The sequence below is a fragment of the Hesperophylax consimilis genome, chromosome 24 (genome assembly GCF_061612785.1).
Source record: "Hesperophylax consimilis isolate HC1 chromosome 24, BYU_Hcon_1.0, whole genome shotgun sequence".
Taxonomy (NCBI): domain Eukaryota; kingdom Metazoa; phylum Arthropoda; class Insecta; order Trichoptera; family Limnephilidae; genus Hesperophylax; species Hesperophylax consimilis.
Genome location: NC_142859.1, coordinates 15,314,868 through 15,327,544, shown reverse-complemented (window position 1 = coordinate 15,327,544; position 12,677 = coordinate 15,314,868). Strand labels below are relative to the sequence as shown.

Here is a 12,677-nt window from a genome sequence, read left to right as displayed (position 1 = left end):
AGTTTACTGAAGTCAAGCCACAGAAGTTTTTTATGTTAAAGTTCATTGGAAATGAAGTTTTAATATCTAAAAATTAATTTGGTGTGGAAGGGGAGAGGAAGAGGAAAATAGGAAGAGGATAGAAGATGCTCCCGATACATTTCACACTCTCATATTAATAATCGATCGTACGCATTACTTCATATCGATATTTCTTTAGGTTATTACCAAAATATCAATGCTGTAAAATTTTGTATTATATTGTGCACATATACGAGGAATTGGGGAATTTTTTCGAATGTTTGTTTTACACGAGGGTAGATAAAATAAATCAGATTGTCGGGTTAATCTAGACGAAATATGAAGATTTATTAAATTGGTAAGTTCTGATGAGTCCAGACCATTATTTAGGATTTTAAACAATAAGGTTTGATCAAAAGTTAGACGTCGTGTTTGGAGGGAGTTAAAATTATGAAATTTAATGGATTCGGTATAATTTGAGAAGTGTAAGTTTATTTTATAATTGGTGTGTTTAAATTTTTTTTTTGAATTCTTTCTATTCTTTCGATATGGGCTTGGTATAAAGGAGTCCAAATCGGTGTACAGTGTTCCAGGTGAGGGCGAATATATGAGGTGTAAAGGGAATATAGAGTGTTTATGTTGTGGAAGGGTTTTGCTATGTGAATTATAAATCCCAGCATTTTATTGGCTTTGTTAATGATGTCATCAGTGTGTTGGATAAAGTTAAATTTAACAGCCACTGTTACCCCAAGGTCCCTGATATATTTTACTTTATTGATGTGTGTGCCGTTCATTGTGTATACAAAGGATATTTTATTTTTATTACGTGTAAATGTTAATTTATTGCATTTTGCGATGCTAATAACAAGTTTTATTAATTCGCAATAGACAAAAAGATGATTGAGGTCTTCTTGAAGTTTAATGCAGTCGTTGATTGATTTAGTAACTAAGTCAATGGTTTTTTTTCATCTGCATATGCTAGGTAATTAGCATACAAAAAACATTTGTGAATATCGTATATGTACACATTAAATAATAATGGGCCTAAATGAGAACTTTGAGGTACACCGGAGGGCACAGAGAAGAAGCTGGACTTTGTTCCCTCAACTAAGACACTTTGAAGTCTACTCCAAAGGTATGAAGTGAACCACCGGAGTAAGGCCTTGCGCGCACCACGATTTTCTGTAGCACGATAATTTTGTCGCAGAAATGCAATGTATGAGTTAGTAAGTATGTGCGCGCATATACGACAAATAAATAGTTGCTATTTTAAAATTGTGATTTGTCACATTTTTCCGCGACAGCGCGCGACGCGATTGTCGCAAAATAAAATTATAGCATTTGAAGTTATATGGACACGCGCGCACTGCGATTTAAAATCGCTACCTGACAACCTTTCTTCAGCTGAGATTGCATTCCACCATCTAGTATTATTGTATGCAATTTGAGGTCCAACAATTCTTAATAGTTTGTCAAATGTCTGAATCGTCATTCTATAATAGCCAAAGAATTTTTTTGGATATTGTCGAAGATCATTGTATTTCAGATAAAAGAAACCTTTAACATATATTTCTGCTGTAAAAGGGTGAGTCCAGTATTTATGTGTTCTTTTATTCCTCCTCTTCCGAAGAAGCAAAACAATACAAGCAAAATGTACGAAATCATTCATCGCAATTTTTCATCGCGATGCGCGCAGTATTATTTTTGCGATTTATTATAGCACGATTTTAAAATAGTGTCGCAAAAAATACAATCGTAGTGCGCGCTAGGCCTAAGTCGCCATGGATGCCTAATTGTTTTAATTTTTTAATTAAAATGAAATGGTTTAACTTATCGAAGGCCTTAGAGTAATCAGTATAGATTACATCTACTTGGTTACTATTGTCCATATTGCACGTTAAATATTCCGTAAAATTTACCAAGTTTGTTAGTACTGATATTTTTTGAAGAAATCCGTGTTGTTGGTTTTGTATATTACGAACAATTGTAGTGTTAATTTGATCGTAGACAATGCGCTCAAATAGTTTACTAAATACCGTGAGTATTGAGATTGGACGGTAATTTTCAATGTTTATTTTTGACCCTGTTTTATGAATAGGGATTACTTTCTTTAAGTGACATTATAAATATGTTAGTTAAAGGGTAAGAAAGATTTTTGCCACATTTTTTGATGAAATATGGCGTGATACCGTCACTACCAGCACCCTTACTAACATCTAAATTTTTCAGGTATTTATTGATCATTAGACTCTCAGTATTTATGTAACCAATCGACGAATCATTATTTACATAAGTAGAAGTATCGATTATGCTGATATTGTTCGTACCCATATCGCTTACGTAGGTGGACTGAAAGTGTTGTGTGAGAATTATTTACATACTGTACGGGACGTGTTTGCCTGCACAAGAAAAAACTGTAAAATATAAGCGCCGGCACACATTTACCTTTGTCCTGTGTAATGATTCAAATAAAGCACTTGAGGTATTTCATTTGAACCATTACAGAGTTATTTAAAATATCATAAAAATGCAGGGAATATCGACTATTGTAATATGTTCGCCTCAATGAATGCGTCTTGAGAAAGACGATATATTCGAAATTTGTAATTTGCTTTTGAAAAGAACGCTTTTATAAAAGCGGTTGGTTTTATTGCGGGTGCAACTTCTTGTATCCCTCCAGGCTCAGTCAGTAACGGCTCTGTGACATCGGGGCCAGTGAGCAGGACCGCACGCTGGAGGGAAGGCTCTCCGGGACTGGCTGGCAGGCGGGCTGGCAGGCGGGCTGGCAGGCGGGCTGGCTCAGTCGGCAACGTTCAGTCCCCTCGATCCAGGGAATATCGACTCTTGTATGTTTGCATAAATGAATGCGTCTTGAGAAAGACGATATATTCGACATTTGTAATTTGCATATTGAAAAGAACGCTTTTATAAAAGCGGTTGGTTTTTATTGCGGGTGCAACTTCTTGTATCCCTCCAGGCTCAGTCGGTAACGGCTCTGCGGGGCGCTGGCTGGTTCAGTAGGCAGTGGCAGATCCCCTCTCCGAGGCTGGCTGTTGGGAAGGCTCAGTGAAGCCCGAGGCAGAGGCGCCGCGACGTCGGGGCGTCGTTGGCTTGTCGGTGAGCAGCGAGCTCAGCAGCAGGCAGTTGCAGTAGACAGCGGAAGTGGAGCGGGGGGGGGAACCGGGTTGAAATCAAACGCAGCGTGTTGGTCTCAGGTAGCGAAGCGGGTCAGGCAGAGCGGACAGCGGTAGGTGTTGCTCGGTCCAGGGCTTATGGCGGAATGGGCAGGGACCGGTTTTTGCGGCGCCTTTATAAGATTCTATAGGACCGCGCCTCCGACCCTTGATTGTATTATGAAATTCCCGTAACGAGCTTGCTTTTTTCTTGCTATGAAGCTCGCCACGTTTGTAGGATAAAATCTGTTTATCTCAGAAATATAGGAATATTTTATAATATTAGACCTTATCTGCCTCTGTCGCCCTGCCAAAACCACATCGTCGCAATATTGTTTATTTAGTTATAATAAGACATATTCTACAAGATAAGTGGTCAAATCTCTGTAACATTTTCAGAGTTTCGCTGATTACATAATTATCTTACGTGTAACATATTTTATTTCTATTCGAGCTTATTTAATTAACATATAAGTATCTTTGTATATAATTATTTAGTTAACATTGTTTCCTATTATTACAGGAAGGGCTTGCAAATTTGTATTTTTTTACAAATCTCTTGGATACACGTGGGCCGTTCAAGCAGGTTTTGTGCTTAGCCAATCAGCGGCTGCCTAGCCAGAGTAAGATAGTTGCTTGAGTTGAAGCGAGACAACTGCCTTTTAGGTCCGAGCGATAAAATTTACCGTTAAACGGCAGGGCAGGTTTTTAAACATGAGTTACCTATATGTAAGGCAGGTTTATCAACATTAGTTTTATGGAAGGTTTTACATAGTTTTCGACAGTGGTAAATATGATGGCATTTTGTTGTGTTTTTTTATAATTGATGTACATTTTATATTGATGATGCTGATGACGTTCGATACACTCCTTCCCGTGCAGTAGTGGCTGCACCGAGCTATTTTTTCGAACGTGTCAGTCTTCGGTGGTGGTTGATGCATCCAAATCCAGTGATTGAGTGCGTGGTCACTCCTCCCATCTGGCCGTGGTGATTACTCTTGGGGCTTGCTTGTTAGTTCTCGGTTCCGGGGAGCGGCTGCAGGGTGACGCGCGTGGGATTTGGGCGCGCTCGCAGGTTTTGAATGGCGGTGAACTGGTATCCTTTTGTGTCGGGGTATCGGTCGTGCATTTTTGAGTTGTTGCGTATCCGGGGGAGGGGGGCATTTCAGGCCGGATGTGCGCTTAGGTGCGCGCTGGAACTGTGAAGGGGCCAGAGTTGAATCCGGCTAGCTTGCTGCTGCAATTTTGATGACAAGCCGGACATCATGTAGTCACGGGGATTACTTTGCGGCATATCCAGAGCCGGCATTCGAAGCCGGTACGGTCACTACAAACTTGTGGGTGACAGGCTAGCCATCATGTAGTCACGGTTCACTGCATATCCGGGACCGGCATTCGAGGCCGGGACGGTCGCAGCAAACACGTGATTGACAGGATGGCCAACATTTAGTCACAGTTTGCAGCATATCCGTAACGATTCGAGGCCGGGACGGTCGCCGCAAACTTGTGAGTGACCATTATATAGTTGCGGTTTGCTGCATATCCGGGACCGGCATTTGAGGCCGGGACGGTCGCAGCAAACACGTAGGTGACTGGCTGGCCGCAGTCGAATCGGGCTGCGCTCCGGATGGTGTCGGCTCTCGAGATGTTACGTATCCGGGGGGCCGGCATTCGAGGTCGGGCCGGTCGCTTCAAGCTCGTGGGTAGACGTAGCCATCATACGCGCATCCGGGGGCTCTGGCTGGTGATGGTGGCCCAGTGTAGTAGGGGGCCTATCCAACAAGGCGGGCTGCGGTACCGCGAACTCGGCAGCTTGGCGGCGAGATGTTTATTTTTATAGGTCTGCAATCTGTTTTGCGTGCCAGTTAGCATTCATCCCCCGGCAAAGCGCACGTAATGATCCCCAGTGTACTCGAATTGTATTGTCGTCATCTTATCGGAGTCCTGGGGGTGCGGGTCACTGTACGGCTGGCACATCGTATAAGGTAGTAGGGTACTCCGTCTGTAGGCGGTGTCACTGGTTGCATAGGTTTCTGGCCGCCAGCGCGCTCGGGGTGCATGTTATACCCCGGCTGAGTAGATATTCTGGCTGTCTGGCGGGCAGGCTGACACCTCTCACGGCTCTGCGGGCTAGTGCATGCAGTGTGAGCGTTGTTTGGTTGCTCACCCGGGCAATGTCACCGGCAATGTCACCGGCAATGTTACTGATTATCACCGGCGGTGTCACCGGTTGCGCAGGACCCATGCGCATTGTACCGCGGCTGGTTAGATATACTGGTTGGCTGTCGGGCTGTCCACTGTAGAATTTGAGTAGGTACGACACCGCATCCGGGATGTCACCGGCAATGTCACTGGTTGGCACTGGCGATGTACTGGTTGTCACCGGCGATGTACTGTTTGTCACCGGCGCACAGGACTCGTTCGCATTGTAGCTCGGCTATTTAGGTATACTGGTTGGCTGTCGGGCTGTCTACTGTAGAATTTTAGTATGTAAGGCACCGCATCCGGGATGTCACCGGCAATGTCACTGGTGATGTACTGGTTGTCACCGGCGATGGATGGTTGTCACCGGCTACACAGGACTCGTGCGCATTATATCTCGGCTGTTTATGTATACTGGTTGGCTGTCCGATGTAGAGTTTGACAGGCAGTGGCTCATCGTGCCGCTCTGAGTATGTAAGACACTGCATCCGGGATGTCACCGGCAATGTCACTGGTTGTCACCGGCGATGTACTGGTTGTCACCGGCGGCGTCACTGGTTGCGCAGGCCTCGTGCGCGTTATACATTGGCTGAGTTTGTATACTGGCTGGCTGTTGGGCTGTCCACTGTAGAGTTTGACAGGCAGTGGCTCATCGTGTGGCTCTGAGTATGTAAGACATTATGTAAGCATCCGGGATACATTGCATCCGGGATGTCACCGGCAATGTCACTGGTCGTCACCGGTGTTGTACAGGTTGTCACCGGCGACGTCACTGGTTGCGCAGGCCTCGTGCGCGTTATACATTGGCTGAGTTGGTATACTGGCTGGCTGTCCAATGTAGAGTTTGACAGGCAGTGGCAAGCCGTGTGGGCGTTGTTTGCTCACTGGAGCGGTGACTGTGTGTAATCACCGCCGCCGGGATGTCACTGGTTGCGCAGGCCTCTGCTCTATATACCTCGGTAAGCGACAGCAAGCTCAAATAAACCCGAGCCATGTGGGGCCCGGGGCCGAGGTGCTGCGACATCGGGAGCAGCGAGCATAGGGGAGCACGTGGGCCCGGGGAAGAGGCGCTGCGAAAACGGGGCCTTGGTCTCCGGCAAGCCCGGTGAAGAGGCGCCGCGACGTTGGGGCGTCGGTCACCGGCAAGCTCAAGGAAGCCCGGGGGTAGAGGCGCCGCGACGTCAGGGCTTCGTTGGCCTGTCGGTGGAGCCCGAGCCAAGAGGGCTCAGGGCATGAGGGAGCCCGAGCCGAGAGGGCTCAGGGCTCGGTGGGAGGGGGGTGCCCCTGGACTGCTCTGACATCGGCTGGTGTTCCAGCGAGCAGAACTGCACGCTGGCGGGAAGGCGGTCGGGAGCCGGCGTGTGTCTGCTTTCAGGGCGGGAAACCGGCATCTTAGATGACTTCCGGGTCTCTCAGCCACTGCAAGGTGATGACATCTCCACCGGGGCAGGACTGAAGGCGTGATGTGTGGTTCCGGCTCGAATGGACCACTTTGTACGGGACGTGTTTGCCTGCACAAGAAAAAACTGTAAAATATAAGCGCCGGCACACATTTACCTTTGTCCTGTGTAATGATTCAAATAAAGCACTTGAGGTATTTCATTTGAACCATTACAGAGTTATTTAAAATATCATAAAAATGCAGGGAATATCGACTATTGTAATATGTTCGCCTCAATGAATGCGTCTTGAGAAAGACGATATATTCGAAATTTGTAATTTGCTTTTGAAAAGAACGCTTTTATAAAAGCGGTTGGTTTTATTGCGGGTGCAACTTCTTGTATCCCTCCAGGCTCAGTCAGTAACGGCTCTGTGACATCGGGGCCAGTGAGCAGGACCGCACGCTGGAGGGAAGGCTCTCCGGGACTGGCTGGCAGGCGGGCTGGCAGGCGGGCTGGCAGGCGGGCTGGCTCAGTCGGCAACGTTCAGTCCCCTCGATCCAGGGAATATCGACTCTTGTATGTTTGCATAAATGAATGCGTCTTGAGAAAGACGATATATTCGACATTTGTAATTTGCATATTGAAAAGAACGCTTTTATAAAAGCGGTTGGTTTTTATTGCGGGTGCAACTTCTTGTATCCCTCCAGGCTCAGTCGGTAACGGCTCTGCGGGGCGCTGGCTGGTTCAGTAGGCAGTGGCAGATCCCCTCTCCGAGGCTGGCTGTTGGGAAGGCTCAGTGAAGCCCGAGGCAGAGGCGCCGCGACGTCGGGGCGTCGTTGGCTTGTCGGTGAGCAGCGAGCTCAGCAGCAGGCAGTTGCAGTAGACAGCGGAAGTGGAGCGGGGGGGGGAACCGGGTTGAAATCAAACGCAGCGTGTTGGTCTCAGGTAGCGAAGCGGGTCAGGCAGAGCGGACAGCGGTAGGTGTTGCTCGGTCCAGGGCTTATGGCGGAATGGGCAGGGACCGGTTTTTGCGGCGCCTTTATAAGATTCTATAGGACCGCGCCTCCGACCCTTGATTGTATTATGAAATTCCCGTAACGAGCTTGCTTTTTTCTTGCTATGAAGCTCGCCACGTTTGTAGGATAAAATCTGTTTATCTCAGAAATATAGGAATATTTTATAATATTAGACCTTATCTGCCTCTGTCGCCCTGCCAAAACCACATCGTCGCAATATTGTTTATTTAGTTATAATAAGACATATTCTACAAGATAAGTGGTCAAATCTCTGTAACATTTTCAGAGTTTCGCTGATTACATAATTATCTTACGTGTAACATATTTTATTTCTATTCGAGCTTATTTAATTAACATATAAGTATCTTTGTATATAATTATTTAGTTAACATTGTTTCCTATTATTACAGGAAGGGCTTGCAAATTTGTATTTTTTTACAAATCTCTTGGATACACGTGGGCCGTTCAAGCAGGTTTTGTGCTTAGCCAATCAGCGGCTGCCTAGCCAGAGTAAGATAGTTGCTTGAGTTGAAGCGAGACAACTGCCTTTTAGGTCCGAGCGATAAAATTTACCGTTAAACGGCAGGGCAGGTTTTTAAACATGAGTTACCTATATGTAAGGCAGGTTTATCAACATTAGTTTTATGGAAGGTTTTACATAGTTTTCGACAGTGGTAAATATGATGGCATTTTGTTGTGTTTTTTTATAATTGATGTACATTTTATATTGATGATGCTGATGACGTTCGATACACATACTATGAGCGCCGGTGCCTGATTCGTCTTTAAGGTGCATGATTTTATGGAATGCCAGTTTTTTTACTTTTGTTTTTAGCGTAATTCCAGAGTTGTTTATTATTATTCTGAATATTAGATTCAACTGAACATATATATTTACTATAGCAATGCTTCTGTAGGTGTTTTATTTATGTACGTTTGATAGCGAACTCTATGTAATCTATTGGATTATTATAGGATTTCAATTTTTTATGAAGTTTTTGTTTTTCTTTGATGATTCTGATTAGAGGAGCTGACTACCAGCTTGGAAATTTTTTCTTTTTGACGAGGCATTTGGGGACAAATTGGTTGATGGTATTATTTAAGATGTTTTAAAAGGAATCAACTACTTCGTCAACGTTTGCATTTTCCTGAGTAAATGACCAGTCTATCATCGACAGTCTTCGCGAGGGTATGCGTTAATATTTTTATGTGTTATGATCATCACTCCACTGCCTCGACGAGAACCTTCTTGGTTATTAATGCTTTTCATTGAAATGTTATTTGATCTATCCCGTCTGAAAATGCTATAAAATTCCTATGGTGCTAGTTCAGGATCGAAAATAGAATTATTAAACCAGAAACGAAAAATGAAATCAAGTTTCAGAAATACCGAATATGTAACAATCGTCATTCAATAATATATTATTGTGAAATATTTCTTTCTTAGTAATCCTCTACAGTTTTGATAAAAAATAGTTATCATTGTAAATTATATAAGTTTTTTATGTGTATTGTTATTTTGATAGATATATAAGGTAAAAAGATGTAAAGGTTTATGAATGTACGAAATTATATACATACGATACTGTAGTAGAAAGGTGAGCAGAAAGTACAAGCAGCAAATTGGGATAAAGGGGGGTAAGGAGAGTGTGAGGAAAGAAGGGTGGCATGTTTTGAATAGTGAATACATTGATTATTCGACGAATTGTACAATCCATATCGAGATTAAATTCGACTACTATAAACAATAACACAGGATGTGAGGGAAAAGAAGAAATAACCATATTTAACGGAAGGTAAAAGCAATAAGAGTAAATAAAAAAAATAATAATAAAGAAAAAGATAGAAATGAAAGCACTGCGCGATGATCTAGTTCGTTTCAAGTTAACAAGTTATAAAGCTAGTTTCAGCAAATTATTTATGAGGTATATATGTAATTAAGTATAAAACTTCACATTTAAGTGAGATTGTTGATATAATGACATAATGAAGGAAGTGTAGCGATAAAAAATTTCTCTACGTGCAATATTCAATATGTTATAGCTACAGACGTGGTTCAAAGCAATTATAGATTATAAAAGGCATCTATGATGTTTGTTTAGAGTGAAATCGTATTTAAAACAAATACACGCACACGCATGTACAAGCATATACACATAAATATATACGTACATCCACGCACATATCATAACTGAAATGTAAACGTCACATAAATGATGATGAACACACGCACACGCACATATTATATGCACACACACACGCACATATTATAACTATGTTATAACTTTATCATGTGAATACTCTGTATATGTTCCAAAACAATAAACAATTAAACTTTAAAACATTGTAGAGTGGAGGAAAACAGAGAATACTTCAACCGGCAAAAATCACAAATCAACATTCAGGATTTTCAAATAATTTCAGCTAAGCTGCGCAGAGCTTTAAGGTCGAAGCGCATCTTTAGTTTGTTAAGCTCTAGCCACTACTCAACTAACCACATACATTAACTATTCGGCAGCCAAGTGGGGGAGTAGGTAGTACCAAAAATTACTATCCTCCTTATATTAGCTTAAATACTAATTGACATATCTGTATCGAACATGAAAACATGATTTTATTGCATTTATTTTTATAATATTTACCATTTGAAAAAAATGCATCAAAATAATCTGTTACTATGCGATTCAAGCCGGAAAAAATGAATATTGAACACCTAACGCTGACTTATACAAACACCTGCGTCTGGAACGGTAAACAAGTTGTTTTGATGATATTGACGTCACAAGAACGCTTGTAGGAGAAATTATAAATAGCCCATTAAAAAAAAATATTTGGTGATTCAAGAATAACCATGAGTGGACGAAACACCTCCAGTTACAACGCGATCTGTTATAATTTAAAATTATAAATTACTGAGTTTCAACTTAAAGCCGTATTCGCTTCTGTTTTTCCATCACGGCACAATCATTTGAAAATATTACAACTATGTGCAACGAGCTGTTTACTGTGGGCACTCTATCAGCTGAGCCAGAAGCATCGGTCGTCATTACAATAATGGGGCGTCTCCGTGTCCTTATAATCAAGTGACCATGCCGCCGCCGATTCCTACTGGCTACCGACTGAATTAGCCACTGATGCTGACAACCTAGAGGCTGGACAATTCCTCCTAGCTACCGACTGAATAAGCCACTGATGCTGACAACCTGGAAGCTAGTCGATTCCTCCTGGCTACCGACTGTATCAGCACTGATGCTGACAACCTAGAAGATGGCTGATTCCTCTTGGCTACTGACTGAATTAGCCATTGATGTTGACAACCTAGAGGCGGGCAGATTTCTGCTGGCTACCGACTGAATCAGCCAATGATGCTGATCACCTAAAGCCTGGCCATTTTTCTGTTGGCTTCCAATTGAACTGGCTACTGCTGCAGCAGTCGCCTACGCCATTTGCTGTATCGTATGGCGCAGTGATGCACAATGTGCTTCAATCTGAAATTATCGCTGAAAGAATTCCGATTGTCTAAGTTTCTATCTGTGTATTAAAACCCAGTTGTATTAAAATACATATAACTATTTCTTGTGAATTGGGTTGGTTCTAAGAAATAGGAAGTACCTATAAGCTACACCCTTTATTCGTTCTGTCTTTCTTTAATGATGGTTTGGATAGAACACCTCACGGTATTTTACTTAAATCATTACCCTGGTTGAGGACTGATGTGTGCCGCTGCTTATTATTTACGGTCTTTTCTTGTGCAGCCAAACACGTCCCGTACAGTATCATTTTAGTATTTTAAGTATTTCTGCGCAAATATATATTTTACTATTAATAATTGACTGAATAATTGGGATTGCTATAGTTTAAAAGCCCACAAGACAAAGATGCATGAGGTTGTCGGAAGACCCACTTGGTTAGAGACGTTTTGTTTGGCATCTTGGCCTGTCAAGAGTTAAACACCAATCTATTTGTTACGATACACTATCGTATCGGCAATTATTTTACACATTCATCTGACGTTATACACGCAAACACTATACCATAAATCCCTAAAAAATAATTATTAGCTTTGATATTTGGTTCCGAAAATCTTTATTTAAAGTTTTTTTAAAGTGAATATTTCAAAGCTGATGGAATGACCTGAAAATTTCAGATGAAAATCCATGGATTTTTGCTACTACAAACAAACAGATTTTATGTAACATAATATTATATGGAATAGACCGAAAAAAATCCAGGTTTATTAAAATGATGGTACAGAGCAGGAACCCTTCACACAGAAGAAGAAGTAGTGCACTATTTAAAAACAACTACTCATACGAAGTGGTTGATCAATTCACCTACCTGGGCTCCAGCCTGACAGAGAACAATGAGGATCCAGCAGAAATCAGAAGGAGAATCACAGCAGCCAACAAAACATACTTCTCTTTGCTGCCAGTGTTTAAGTCACGTAGTGTCCACAGAAAAACCAAAATAACCATATATAAGACCATTGTAAGAACTGTATTGGCATATGGATGTGAGGCGCTGACACTGACGGTAAAGATGGCTGAAATGCTGGATACTTTTGAAAGAAAGGTGCTGAGAAGAATATGTGGACCCGTGAAAGAGGGCGAACAGTGGCGTATCCGGCACAATATAGAATTGTACGATATATATAAGGCCCCTAGCATCTCTGCACACATGAGACTCCTCAGGCTGAGATGGGCTGGGCATGTACAGAGAATGCCGGATACACGCGTCCCAAAAAGAATTCTGACTGGTCACCCAGGTGGAAAGAGAAAAGTGGGAAGACCCAGACTGAGGTGGGAAGATGAGGTAAGAGGGGATGCAGCACAGCTTCTCCAGGTGACAAACTGGAAGTCAGCCGCTGAGGACAGGAGGAGTTGGAGGCGACTGTTGCAGGAGGC

At 42.7% G+C, this 12,677-nt stretch overlaps 1 protein-coding gene across 1 annotated transcript in view; it reads right to left on the bottom strand.

The window, feature by feature from the left end:
• The window catches only part of LOC149411979 (alkaline phosphatase, tissue-nonspecific isozyme-like), a 115,348-nt gene that overhangs the window by 47,420 nt on the left and 55,251 nt on the right, over positions 1-12,677 (bottom strand). The window lies entirely within an intron of this gene.